Source organism: Salvelinus namaycush, chromosome 7 (assembly GCF_016432855.1).
Source record: "Salvelinus namaycush isolate Seneca chromosome 7, SaNama_1.0, whole genome shotgun sequence".
In the NCBI taxonomy this organism is placed as follows: domain Eukaryota; kingdom Metazoa; phylum Chordata; class Actinopteri; order Salmoniformes; family Salmonidae; genus Salvelinus; species Salvelinus namaycush.
In genome coordinates this window covers 9,993,706-10,005,821 of record NC_052313.1, presented here as the reverse complement: position 1 = coordinate 10,005,821, position 12,116 = coordinate 9,993,706, and positions in this window count along the sequence as shown.

Sequence of the window (12,116 nt, the reverse complement as noted above, 5' to 3'; positions counted from 1 at the left end):
TTGAGCCATGATCTATGCTGAAAGTAAAGATAGTGAAGTAGATTGGACATGTCTACCATCTCCCCAGAGTAGCTCTGAGCTACATTACTTCTGCATTCTAAAAGCATGCTTTTAAATCCACAGCCGCTCTGATAACTTGTCCTAAGCACTTTCACCACATGTACTATGTAGGAGCACAGTACATCTTTCCTGTACAGAACGTTCTGTTCATGACATGAATGACGCATGTGTCGTCTATCATGAGGTTCCATCAACGTTCCAGCTGTCAGCCAGTTATAGTGCCCAGCGTTATAAGGAGAGTGTAGTGTTGGGACCATCTGGATGTATTGTAGCTGCACTGACTGTACAATACAATACAACTTTATTGTTCATACTGTATGTTACAGCGAACAACGGAAATGTGTCTGCTCCATTCTCAACCACCCCCAGACAGCACACATTACACAGACAGTTGAGTTGAGCAAGGTGTCAAGCAGCAGTGCAGCACCCCTGGATGGAAAGCATGTTGGAGGGCGTGTCTAAGTCCCAATATGATCCCACATCAAAGGTAACCTCGCTGCCCCTGCATGTTTCTACTATATATCTATCTATATATATATATATACAGTGCCTGACCCAGGTCTGACTGACAGTGCCCCAATCTGCCCAATGATACACATCATATTACAATCCCCAGCATGTTGTCTGCTTGGAAAACTGGAATGTCAGCTGGTTCCGAATGCCAATGAAATGGTTTTGGAAAGTCATTTCCCTCATCCGTCTGTGTGTATGTGGATCACATCCAGGCCATAAAACATCCGTCATCGGAATACTGCTCCTGATGAGAGGTTTAGGACCGCCATTCCGTGTGGGAATGGGGGAACATTCCGGACGTGTCCAGATTCCCTAAGAGAATGTAGATGAATAACTGACACTAGGTGCAGATTTATGGTTATGAAAAACTTCTTACCGTTTTGAATGTGTAATGCCTCTCAGAAAGGCACGAGGCTGGAATTCACTAGATCCATAGTAAGTTTTTTGTTATTTCATTTATTTTTTAATTGAACCTTTATTTAATTTTATTGAATGTTTTTGCAGTGTCCACCTACAGCTCTGTAATGAGGTTAGGCTACCCAGCTGTACGGAAGATACAGTATGAAAATCTACAGACATTACGGGCGTAACTAAGGATACTAAAGCTACCAAGAAACTGAAGCTCCATGGCACACCTGTGTCTGCTAATTAGATGCTCACCAGGCCCTTGATTAGCTAAATCAGGTTTATAATTTTAGAATTAAGTTGGAGCAAAAGGCTATATACCCAGTAGCTGTCCAGGAGGAGCGTTAGCCACCCTTGACCTACACATGTTATTTGATTCGATCTGATTATAACTGATTAACTGAACAGCATTAATGACCTGCTTCAAGGTGACACCTCACCCTATTCAGTGGCAATTAAAGAAGGACAGATAGCTATATTTATGTCCTGTTTGTGTCACGTTCAATAGCTTCCCCGCTCCAGGGGTTTTCTTCAATAAGGTTCCTAATTAGCGTCGCCGCATCTCATAGATTGACATGTTAGACATAAAACAGACACCTTGCCTCCTTTCTAAAGACTGATCGGAAAGAAGTCTTTGGCTTCTAAGAGAAAACAAAGCTGCATTTCACTTTATCTATCGCTACAAAAGAAAATAAATAGATCGAGATTATACTAGATAGACTTTCGAGACTGACAATTATAACCCTATCTAAATAAGCTATGCCCTGATTGAGTTAGCAGGAAAATAACTGTGCCGTTACCACAGGGTGTAATCCATGTTCTGTTTTTTCCACCACCAGAGATAAATCAGTTGAATTAAAAAAAAAAGGGAGAAAGATAGGACCAAGTATTTTGAAATAACAACCGTGATGTTATTGGAACCTCCGGGGTGAGTTGTATTAATGAGAGGGGTGTAACTTCCAGAGGTATATTGAGACTTTGAAGTTTGTTTTCTGCCCTTTGATATCAAATAAAACAAGTGTCCTAAGGTTGTTATTACCAGAGAAATACACATAATATTGTCATAACGAGAAGAGATTAATGTTGATGGAGCAGGCTATATTCGTATTTCAGACGTAAGATTGTTTACATCGGAATTGCGTTACATGCTATAATTCAAGGTAATTAAACGTTAAAAAGGCAGATGACATTTCAATTCAGCAATATATTGGTTGCAGAACGTGTTTATCCAAGGTGTGTGGGCAGTGAGATAACTCAATGTCTTGTAGCACCAAGAATCCATTCCATTTAAAATCATTTTCAATTGTTATTTATTTCCTTCTCCTTCAGTTGACTATATACACCAAGATTGATGGACTCGTGACTTTCAGAGGCTGCAGGCTATTTTAACAAGCAGTGAGACTCAGAAAGGCAATTATATATGAACAAAAATTGGAAAAGTTTCTTTACAAGTTGGGACAATATGTTTATTTGCAGTTTTAAGTAGTGATGCAGGTCCTTTGCCATTATTTATTTAAGCAGCAGGATCTCAATGCTTGACAGATGGTAAGTGTATGTGTGTGTGTGTGTGTGTGTGTGTGTGTGTGTGTGTGTGTGTGTGTGTGTGTGTGTGTGTGTGTGTGTGTGTGTGTGTGTGTGTGTGTGTGTGTGTGTGTGTGTGTGTGCGTGTGTGTGTGTGTGTGTGTGTGTGTGTGTGTGTGTGTGTGTGTGTGTGTGTGTGTGTGTGTATTTATCTGTGCGCGTGTACTGTATGTGCGTGTGTGTATGTTTAAATAAAACTTGTGATGATTCTACTCAAGGACAAACCTAGTCTGATTGAGATAAGCCTTCCAAACAGTCTTTCGCCATTCTGTATACCCGCTGAAGGTCAAGTGAAATGCCAGCAGATTATCCACAGCTCTCATTACAGGAAATATAGAAACAAGATACAGTTGAAGTGGGAAGTTTACATACACTTAGGTTGGTGTCATTAAAACTTGTTTTTCAACCACTCCACAAATTTCTTGTTAACAAACTATAGTTTTGGCAAGTCGGTGAGGACATCTACTTTGTGCATGACACAAGTCATTTTTCCAACAATTGTTTACAGACAGATTATTTCAATTATAATTCACTGTATCACAATTCCAGTGGGTCAGAAGTTTACATACACTAAGTTGACTGTGCCTTTAAACAGCTTGGAAGCAATTTCCAAATGCCTGAAGGTAACACGCTCATCTGTACAAACAATAGTACGCAAGTATAAACACCTTTGGACCACTCAGCCGTCATACCGCTCAGGAAGGAGACACGTTCTGTCTCCTAGATATGAACGTACTTTAGTGCGAAAAGTGCAAATCAATCCCAGAACAACAGCAAAGGACCTTGTGAAGATGCTGGAGGAAACAGGTACAAAAGTATCTATATCCACAGAAAAACGAGCCCTATATTGACAAGGAAGAAGCAAGGAAGAAGCCACTGCTCCAAAACCGCCATAAAAAGCCAGACTACGGTTTGCCACTGCATATGGGGACAAAGATCGTACTTTTTGTAGAAATGTCCTCTGGTCTGATGAAACAAAAATATAACTGTTTGGCCATAATGACCATCGTTATGTTTGGAGGAAAAATGGGGAGGCTTGCAAGCACCAAGAACACCATCCCAATCGTAAAGCACGGGGGTGGCAACATCATGTTGTGGGGGTGCTTTGCTGCAGGAGGGATTGGTGCACTTCACAAAATAGATGGCATTATGAGGGAGGAAAATGATGTGGATATATTGAAGCAACATCTCAAGACATCAGTCAGGAAGTTAAAGCTTGGTCGCAAATGGGTCTTCCAAATGGACAATGACCACAAGCATACTTCCAAAGATGTGGCAAACTGGCTTAAGGACAACAAAGTCAAGGTATTGGAGTGGCCATCACAAAGCCCTGACCTCAATCCTATAGAACATTTTTGGGCAGAACTGAAAAAGCGTCTGCGAGCAAGGAGGCCTACTGACTCAGTTACACCAGCTCTGTCAGGAGGAATGGGACAAAATTCACCCAACTTATTGTGGGAAGCTTGTGGAAACGTTTGACCCAAGTTAAACAATTTAAAGGCAATGCTTCCAAATACTAATTTAGTGTATGTAAACTTCTGACCCACTGGGAATGTGATGAAAAGAAAAATGAAATAAATCATTCTCTCTACTATTATTCTGACATTTCACAATCTTAAAATAAAGTGGTGATCCTAACTGACCTAAGACATGGAATTTTTACTAGGATTAAATGTCAGGAATTGTGAAAAACTGAGTTTAAATATATTTGGCTAAAGTGTATGTAAACTTCTAACTTCAACTGTACATGATTCCATATATGTTATTTCTTGTTTTGATGTCTTCACTATTATTCTACAATGTAGAACATAGTAAAAATAAAGAAAAACCCTTGGATAAGTAGGTGTGTCCAAACTTTTGACCGGTACTGTATATCAAAGTGTAATAAACGTTTATGTCAATCCAATAATTGTATATTGGTTTCTCGATTATCATGGATTAAATTATATTGAACATGTGCGCACAAACACACACACATAAAACAATATAGAGGCAAAATGGCTATCGGTTTTGAGACATGTAGTATGTACATATTTTTGGTATACTTTTTCATATTAATTCGGGAAAAAAAGCGGATCTCTGTGAAATATCAACGGAGCATTGAGCATATACCAAGCTATTTGTTTTCAAAGCCTGACACATTTAATTCAGCTCATGTTGAACTGTGAAGACAACCACTACAGAATGGAAAATCCTCAAAAGTTCTTGCCAGAAACCTGCACCACTTTGTCAACAGAGTTAGGTTACGAAATCCGACTTCTTAGATATAATGTTCATGATAAGTTAGAGAAAAACCCTACTGAATGATTCAGAACATGAAGAATCATCATTTTTCTTGGTAAAATGTACTTGTTAACATAAGGAAGTTAAATTGCATCACCAAGCACGTTTTCACCCCCTCTGGGCAGAGACCCATTTTGTCATTTGAAAAAGTGTCCATCACACAACTTGTTAGATTTCTTACTTTACCTTAAATACATTTCTTCAAGATAATTTGGACTTTTTACTTAATTTTTCTGCTTTAATAAAATACATAATTTGAAGAACAAACATAATTGGGGCAATTCATATCTTGCAGTAAAATAGTTAAATCTAAAGAGAAGAAAGGTTAAATGTTAAAAAATGTTTAATGTTCTCTTACTTAGAAAATAGTCCAGATTATATAGGCCTAGACCTAGACGATATCCAAAACAACTAACAATACACTCAATTCATACATTTTCACTCATTTAAATTGTAAACATAACACAACAACACAACACATTTTTCCAATATGGAAGGTAAACTCATTAAATTATTCAATACTATTGCTGTGTATTTTGGATGGGATTAAGGCATTGGAATGTAGTACCTAGTGTCACGACTTCCTTCGGTCCCTCTCCTTGTTCGGCGGTCGATGTCACCGGCCTTCTAGCCATCGCCGATCCACTTTTCATTGTCCATTTGTTTTGTCCTTGTTTTACACACCTGGTTTCAATCCCCCAATTACTTGTTCATTATTTAACCCTCTGTTCCCCCATGGTTTTTGTGAGTGATTGTTTGTATGTATACGGTCCGTTATTGTGGGCTAGTTTATTGTGTTGTATATATTTGATATCTTGAGTAAAGTACGTTCATTGCTCATATCTGCTGTCCTGCGCCTGACTCCTCCACACCAGCTACACACAGGCCGATTACACCTAGAGGCTTACAAAACAGAGCTTGGGAAACCCCTAGGGGGAGCCTGGCTGGCTACTTTCTCTATTTGGCTGGCTACTCCATGTGCTTGTGGAAAACACTGCACACACACACACACACAGCTGGAGGCAAAAGGGTATATTGTATGTGTTTTAGTCAACAAACACACTCACTAGCCTATGAGAGGAGAGAGACACCGTGGAAATGGGAATTTATATATCAATATTTTCCATGCACAGTGAAAAATTATTTCTACAAAATTACTCAGGCATTTTTCTCATCAGCCTGAGAGGCCAGCCATATCAGGGGAATTTCACACAAGCGTATTTATTTACCGATGCGCTGGCGAATATGTGTGTGTGTGTGTGTCAATGTTTGTTCACGCTGTGTGTGTTCATGCATACATGTGTGTGTGTGGGTGTGTGTGCCTGATAAAACGAAGTCTTGTTTATTTTGCTGCATATATAATGTGAGAATGAAAAGAGAACGTAGGATGGAAAAGTGAGTATAAATTGTTTATGGACGGGCTTCTTTCAACATCCTCCAGTGGAAACACACACTGTAAGCCCAGTGAGAAGCTAAACATGGAATAATGTTTCCATGGTTTGACAAACAGCTAGAGAAACAGCATTTGTGTTGTTGTATACAGATACAGCATATCCTCTACTACACAATTTAGAGAAAAATACTGGACTCCAAGACTGGACAGAGAATTGGTTGTCAGTTGGCTAATGGATTGTCTATTTACAGTCGACACACACACACACACACACACACACACACACACACACACACACACACACACACACACACACACACACACACACACACACACACACACACACACACACACACACACACACACACACACGCACGCGCACACACACACACACACACTGTTTTACACAACTCTCTGACAGCGAAGTGTCAACTATTTTCTGCTGGCTGCCTTGAGGGAACAGACTAGCATTTCCCTCTGACAGGCCTCTGACAGGAGAGATAGAAAGAGAGAGCGAGATAGAGAGGAGGGTGGGGGGACAGAGGGGATAGAGAGGGGGAGAAAGAGAGGGAAAGGAGGGAGAGAGAAAGAGATGGAGGAGGGAGAGAGAAAGAGGGGATAGAGAGAAAAGAGAGAGAGAATGAGGGAGAGAGAAAGAGAAGGGGAGAAAGAGAGGGGATAGAGAGAAGAGAGAGAGAGAGAAGGAATAGAGAGGTGGAGTAAGAGAGAGAGAGGAGGAGGGGGACGGAGAGAGAGAAAGGAGAAGGGGGAGGGCGAGAGAGAGAGATAAAGAGAGAGAGAAAGGTGGAGAGAGAGAGGAGGTGGGAGAGAGAAAGAAGAGATGGAGAGGGGGAGAAAGAGAGGAGGGAGGTGAGAGAGAAAAAGGGGGCAGAGAGAGGGGAGAGAGAGAGAGAGGAGTAGGGGGAGGGAGAGGGAGAGATATAAAGGAGGAGAGAGAGAGAGAGAGAGAGAGAGAGAGAGAGAGAGAGAAAGAGAATGGGGAAGAAAGAGAGAAAGACTCAGATAGGAGGGATATGAGTGCTAGGTGGAAGGAGGAGAGAGAGCGAGGGAAGACGGAGAGGGAGAGCGAATTAAGGGATACAAATACGAAAGTTACTATGTTACTTTACTCTCCTTTATTCCCTTCCCTCCTTATCCTCCTCTTTTCTCTGTGACTCCAATAGTCTCTAAGACTAAATGAAAAGGGCTGTCATGATTCAAACTCCTCTGATGTTCACAGACAGAGAGAGGGAGGAGAAGAGAGGGAGAAAGAGAGAGGGAGGAAGAGAGAGGGAGACAGAGAGAGGGAGGAAGAGAGAGGGAGACAGAGAGAGGGAGGAAGAGAGAGGGAGGAAGAGAGAGGGAGGAACAGAGAGGGAGACAGAGAGAGGGAGGAAGAGAGAGGGAGGAAGAGAGAGGGAGACAGAGATAGGGAGGAAGAGAGAGGGAGACAGAGAGAGGGAGGAAGAGGAAGAGAGGGAGACAGAGAGAGGGAGGAAGAGGAAGAGATGGAGACAGAGAGAGGGAGGAAGAGAGAGAGAGAGAGAGAGGGAGGGAGGAAGAGAGAGGGAGACAGAGAGAGGGAGGAAGAGGAAGAGAGGGAGACAGAGAGGGGGCGGAGAAATACTGGAGTAGAACATTTGTTCTTTTCACTTGACAGAGAGGTTGAGTGGAGGGATAATGTAGTGGGGGAACAGTTGAGGACTGATGGAAAAGTGACACTCGGACAGACCTGTACTCATGTTATTAACACTCTGAAAGACCTGGACTCATGTTATTAACACTCTGACAGACCTGGACTCATGTTATTAACACTCTGACAGACCTGGACTCATGTTATTAACACTCTGACAGACCTGTACTCATGTTATTAACACTCTGACAGACCTGTACTCATGTTATTAACACTCTGACAGACCTGGACTCATGTTATTAACACTCTGACAGACCTGGACTCATGTTATTAACACTCTGACAGACCTGGACTCATGTTATTAACACTCTGACAGACCTGGACTCATGTTATTAACACTCTGACAGACCTGGACTCATGTTATTAACACTCTGACAGACCTGGACTCATGTTATTAACACTCTGACAGACCTGGACTCATGTTATTAACACTCTGACAGACCTGGACTCATGTTATTAACACTCTGACAGACCTGGACTCATGTTATTAACACTCTGACAGACCTGGACTCATGTTATTAACACTCTGACAGACCTGTACTCATGTTATTAACACTCTGACAGACCTGTACTCATGTTATTAACACTCTGACAGACCTGTACTCATGTTATTAACACTCTGACAGACCTGGACTCATGTTATTAACACTCTGACAGACCTGGACTCATGTTATTAACACTCTGACAGACCTGGACTCATGTTATTAACACTCTGACAGACCTGTACTCATGTTATTAACACTCTGACAGACCTGGACTCATGTTATTAACACTCTGACAGACCTGGACTCATGTTATTAACACTCTGACAGACCTGGACTCATGTTATTAACACTCTGACAGACCTGGACTCATGTTATTAACACTCTGACAGACCTGTACTCATGTTATTAACACTCTGACAGACCTGGACTCATGTTATTAACACTCTGAAAGACCTGGACTCATGTTATTAACACTCTGACAGACCTGGACTCATGTTATTAACACTCTGAAAGACCTGGACTCATGTTATTAACACTCTGACAGACCTGGACTCATGTTATTAACACTCTGACAGACCTGGACTCATGTTATTAACACTCTGACAGACCTGGACTCATGTTATTAACACTCTGACAGACCTGGACTCATGTTATTAACACTCTGAAAGACCTGGACTCATGTTATTAACACTCTGACAGACCTGGACTCATGTTATTAACACTCTGACAGACCTGTACTCATGTTATTAACACTCTGACAGACCTGGACTCATGTTATTAACACTCTGACAGACCTGTACTCATGTTATTAACACTCTGACAGACCTGGACTCATGTTATTAACACTCTGACAGACCTGGACTCATGTTATTAACACTCTGAAAGACCTGGACTCATGTTATTAACACTCTGACAGACCTGGACTCATGTTATTAACACTCTGACAGACCTGGACTCATGTTATTAACACTCTGACAGACCTGGACTCATGTTATTAACACTCTGACAGACCTGTACTCATGTTATTAACACTCTGACAGACCTGGACTCATGTTATTAACACTCTGACAGACCTGGACTCATGTTATTAACACTCTGACAGACCTGGACTCATGTTATTAACACTCTGACAGACCTGGACTCATGTTATTAACACTCTGACAGACCTGGACTCATGTTATTAACACTCTGACAGACCTGGACTCATGTTATTAACACTCTGACAGACCTGGACTCATGTTATTAACACTCTGACAGACCTGGACTCATGTTATTAACACTCTGACAGACCTGGACTCATGTTATTAACACTCTGACAGACCTGGACTCATGTTATTAACACTCTGAAAGACCTGGACTCATGTTATTAACACTCTGACAGACCTGGACTCATGTTATTAACACTCTGACAGACCTGGACTCATGTTATTAACACTCTGACAGACCTGGACTCATGTTATTAACACTCTGACAGACCTGGACTCATGTTATTAACACTCTGACAGACCTGTACTCATGTTATTAACACTCTGACAGACCTGGACTCATGTTATTAACACTCTGACAGACCTGGGATAGCTGTGTTATTCGACTGTCCATCTCATTGGCCTCCTGAGAACAAACACACCTGACTGAAGGACCGGTGCTGATTTAAGATGTGAGGAGATGTAGACATAAACATACAGCTGAAGTAAGACGTTTACATACACCTTAGCCAAATACATTTAAACTCAGTCTTCACAATTCCTCACATTTAATCCTAGTAAAAATTACCTGTCTTAGGTCAGTTGGGACCACCACTTTATCTTAAGAATGTGAAATGTCAGAACAATAGCAGTGGGAATGATTTATTTCAACTTTTATTTCTTTCATCACATTCCCAGTGGGTCAGAAGTTTACATACGTTCAATTTGTTTTTGGTACCAATGCCTTGAAATTGTTTAACTTGGGTCAAACGTTTTGGGTAGCCTTCCACAAGCTTCCCCCAATAAGTTGAGTGCATTTTGGCCCATTCCTCCTGACAGAGCATGTGTAACTGAACCAGGTATGTAGGCCTCCTTGCTCGCACATGCTTTTTCAGTTCTGCCCACACATTTTCTATAGGATTGAGATCAGGGTTTTATGATGGCCACTCCAATACATTGACTTTGTTGTCCTTAAGCCATTTTGCCACAACTTTGGAAGTATGCTTGGGGTCATTGTCCATTTGGAAGACCCATTTGAGACCAAGCTTTAACTTCCTGACTGATGTCTTGAGATGTTGCTTCAATATACAAACATAATTTTCCTACCTCATGATGCCATCTATTTTGTGGTAGTGCACCAGTCCCTCCTGCAGAAAAGCACCCCCACAAAATAATTCTGCCACCCCCGTGAATCACGATTGGGATGGTGTTCTTTGGCTTGCAAGCCTTTTCCTCCAAACATAACGATGGTCATTATGGCCAAACAGTTCTATTTTTGTTTCATCAGACCAAAGGACATTTCTCCAAAAAAGTATGATCTTTGTCCCCATGTGCAGTTGCAAACCGTAGTCTGGCTTTTTTTATGGGGGTTTTGGAGCAGTGGCTTCTTCCTTGCTGAGCGGCCTTTCAGGTTATGTCGATTTAGGACTCGTTTTACTGTGTATATAGATACTTTTGTACCTGGTCCTCCAGCATCTTCACAAGGTCCTTTGCTGTTGTTCTGGGATTGATTTGCACTTTTCACACCAAAGTACGTTCATCTCTAGGAGACAGAACGCGTCTCCTTCCTGAGCAGTATGACGGTTGCGTGGTCCCATGGTGTTTATACTTGCGTATTATTGTTTGTACAGATGAATGTGGTACCTTCAGGCGTTTGGAAAATGCTCCCAAGGAAGAACCAGACTTGTGGAGGTCTACAACTTTTTTTCGGAGGTCATGTCTGATTTGTTTTGATTTTCCCATGACGGCAAGCAAAGAGGCACTGAGTTTGAAGGTAGGCCTTGAAATACATCCACAGGTGCACATTCAATTGACTCAAATGATGTCAATTAGCCTATCAGAAGCTTCTAAAGCCATGACATCATTTTCTGGAATTTTCCAAGCTGTTTAAAGGCACAGTCAACTTAGTGTATCTAAACTTCTGACCCACTGGAATTGTGATACAGTGAATTATAAGTGAAATAATCTGTCTGTAAACAATTGTTGGAAAAATAACTTGTGTCATGTACAAAGTAGATGTCCTCACCGACTTGCCAAAACTATAGTTTGTTAACAAGAAATTTGTGGAGAGGTTGAAAAACAAGTTTTAATGACTCCAACCTAAGTGTATGTAAACTTCTGACTTCAACTGTTGGTACATGACTGGGAAACAACCATGGAAGTGACTGACTAGATATAACTCTTCATCCTCTTCCCCCTCTTCTTCCTCCTCCTTCTCCTCCTCTTCCTCCACCCTCCTCCTCCTCTTCCTCCTCCTCCCCCTCTTTCTATGCTTCCCCATCCTCTTCCCCCTCTTCCTACATCCCCCCTCCTCCCCCCCTTCTCCTTCATAGCAGCTATCGAATATTCTCCTCTCCTTCCCTCCTCCTCTTCCCCCTCTCTCCTTCCTTCTTCCTTCCTCCTCCTCCTACCCCTCTTCCACCTCCCCCTTCTTCATAGCAGCTATCTCATTTTCTCCCGCTCTCCTTCCTTCCTTTCTTCCTCCTCCTCCTCTTCCACCTCCTCCTCCTTCATAGAAG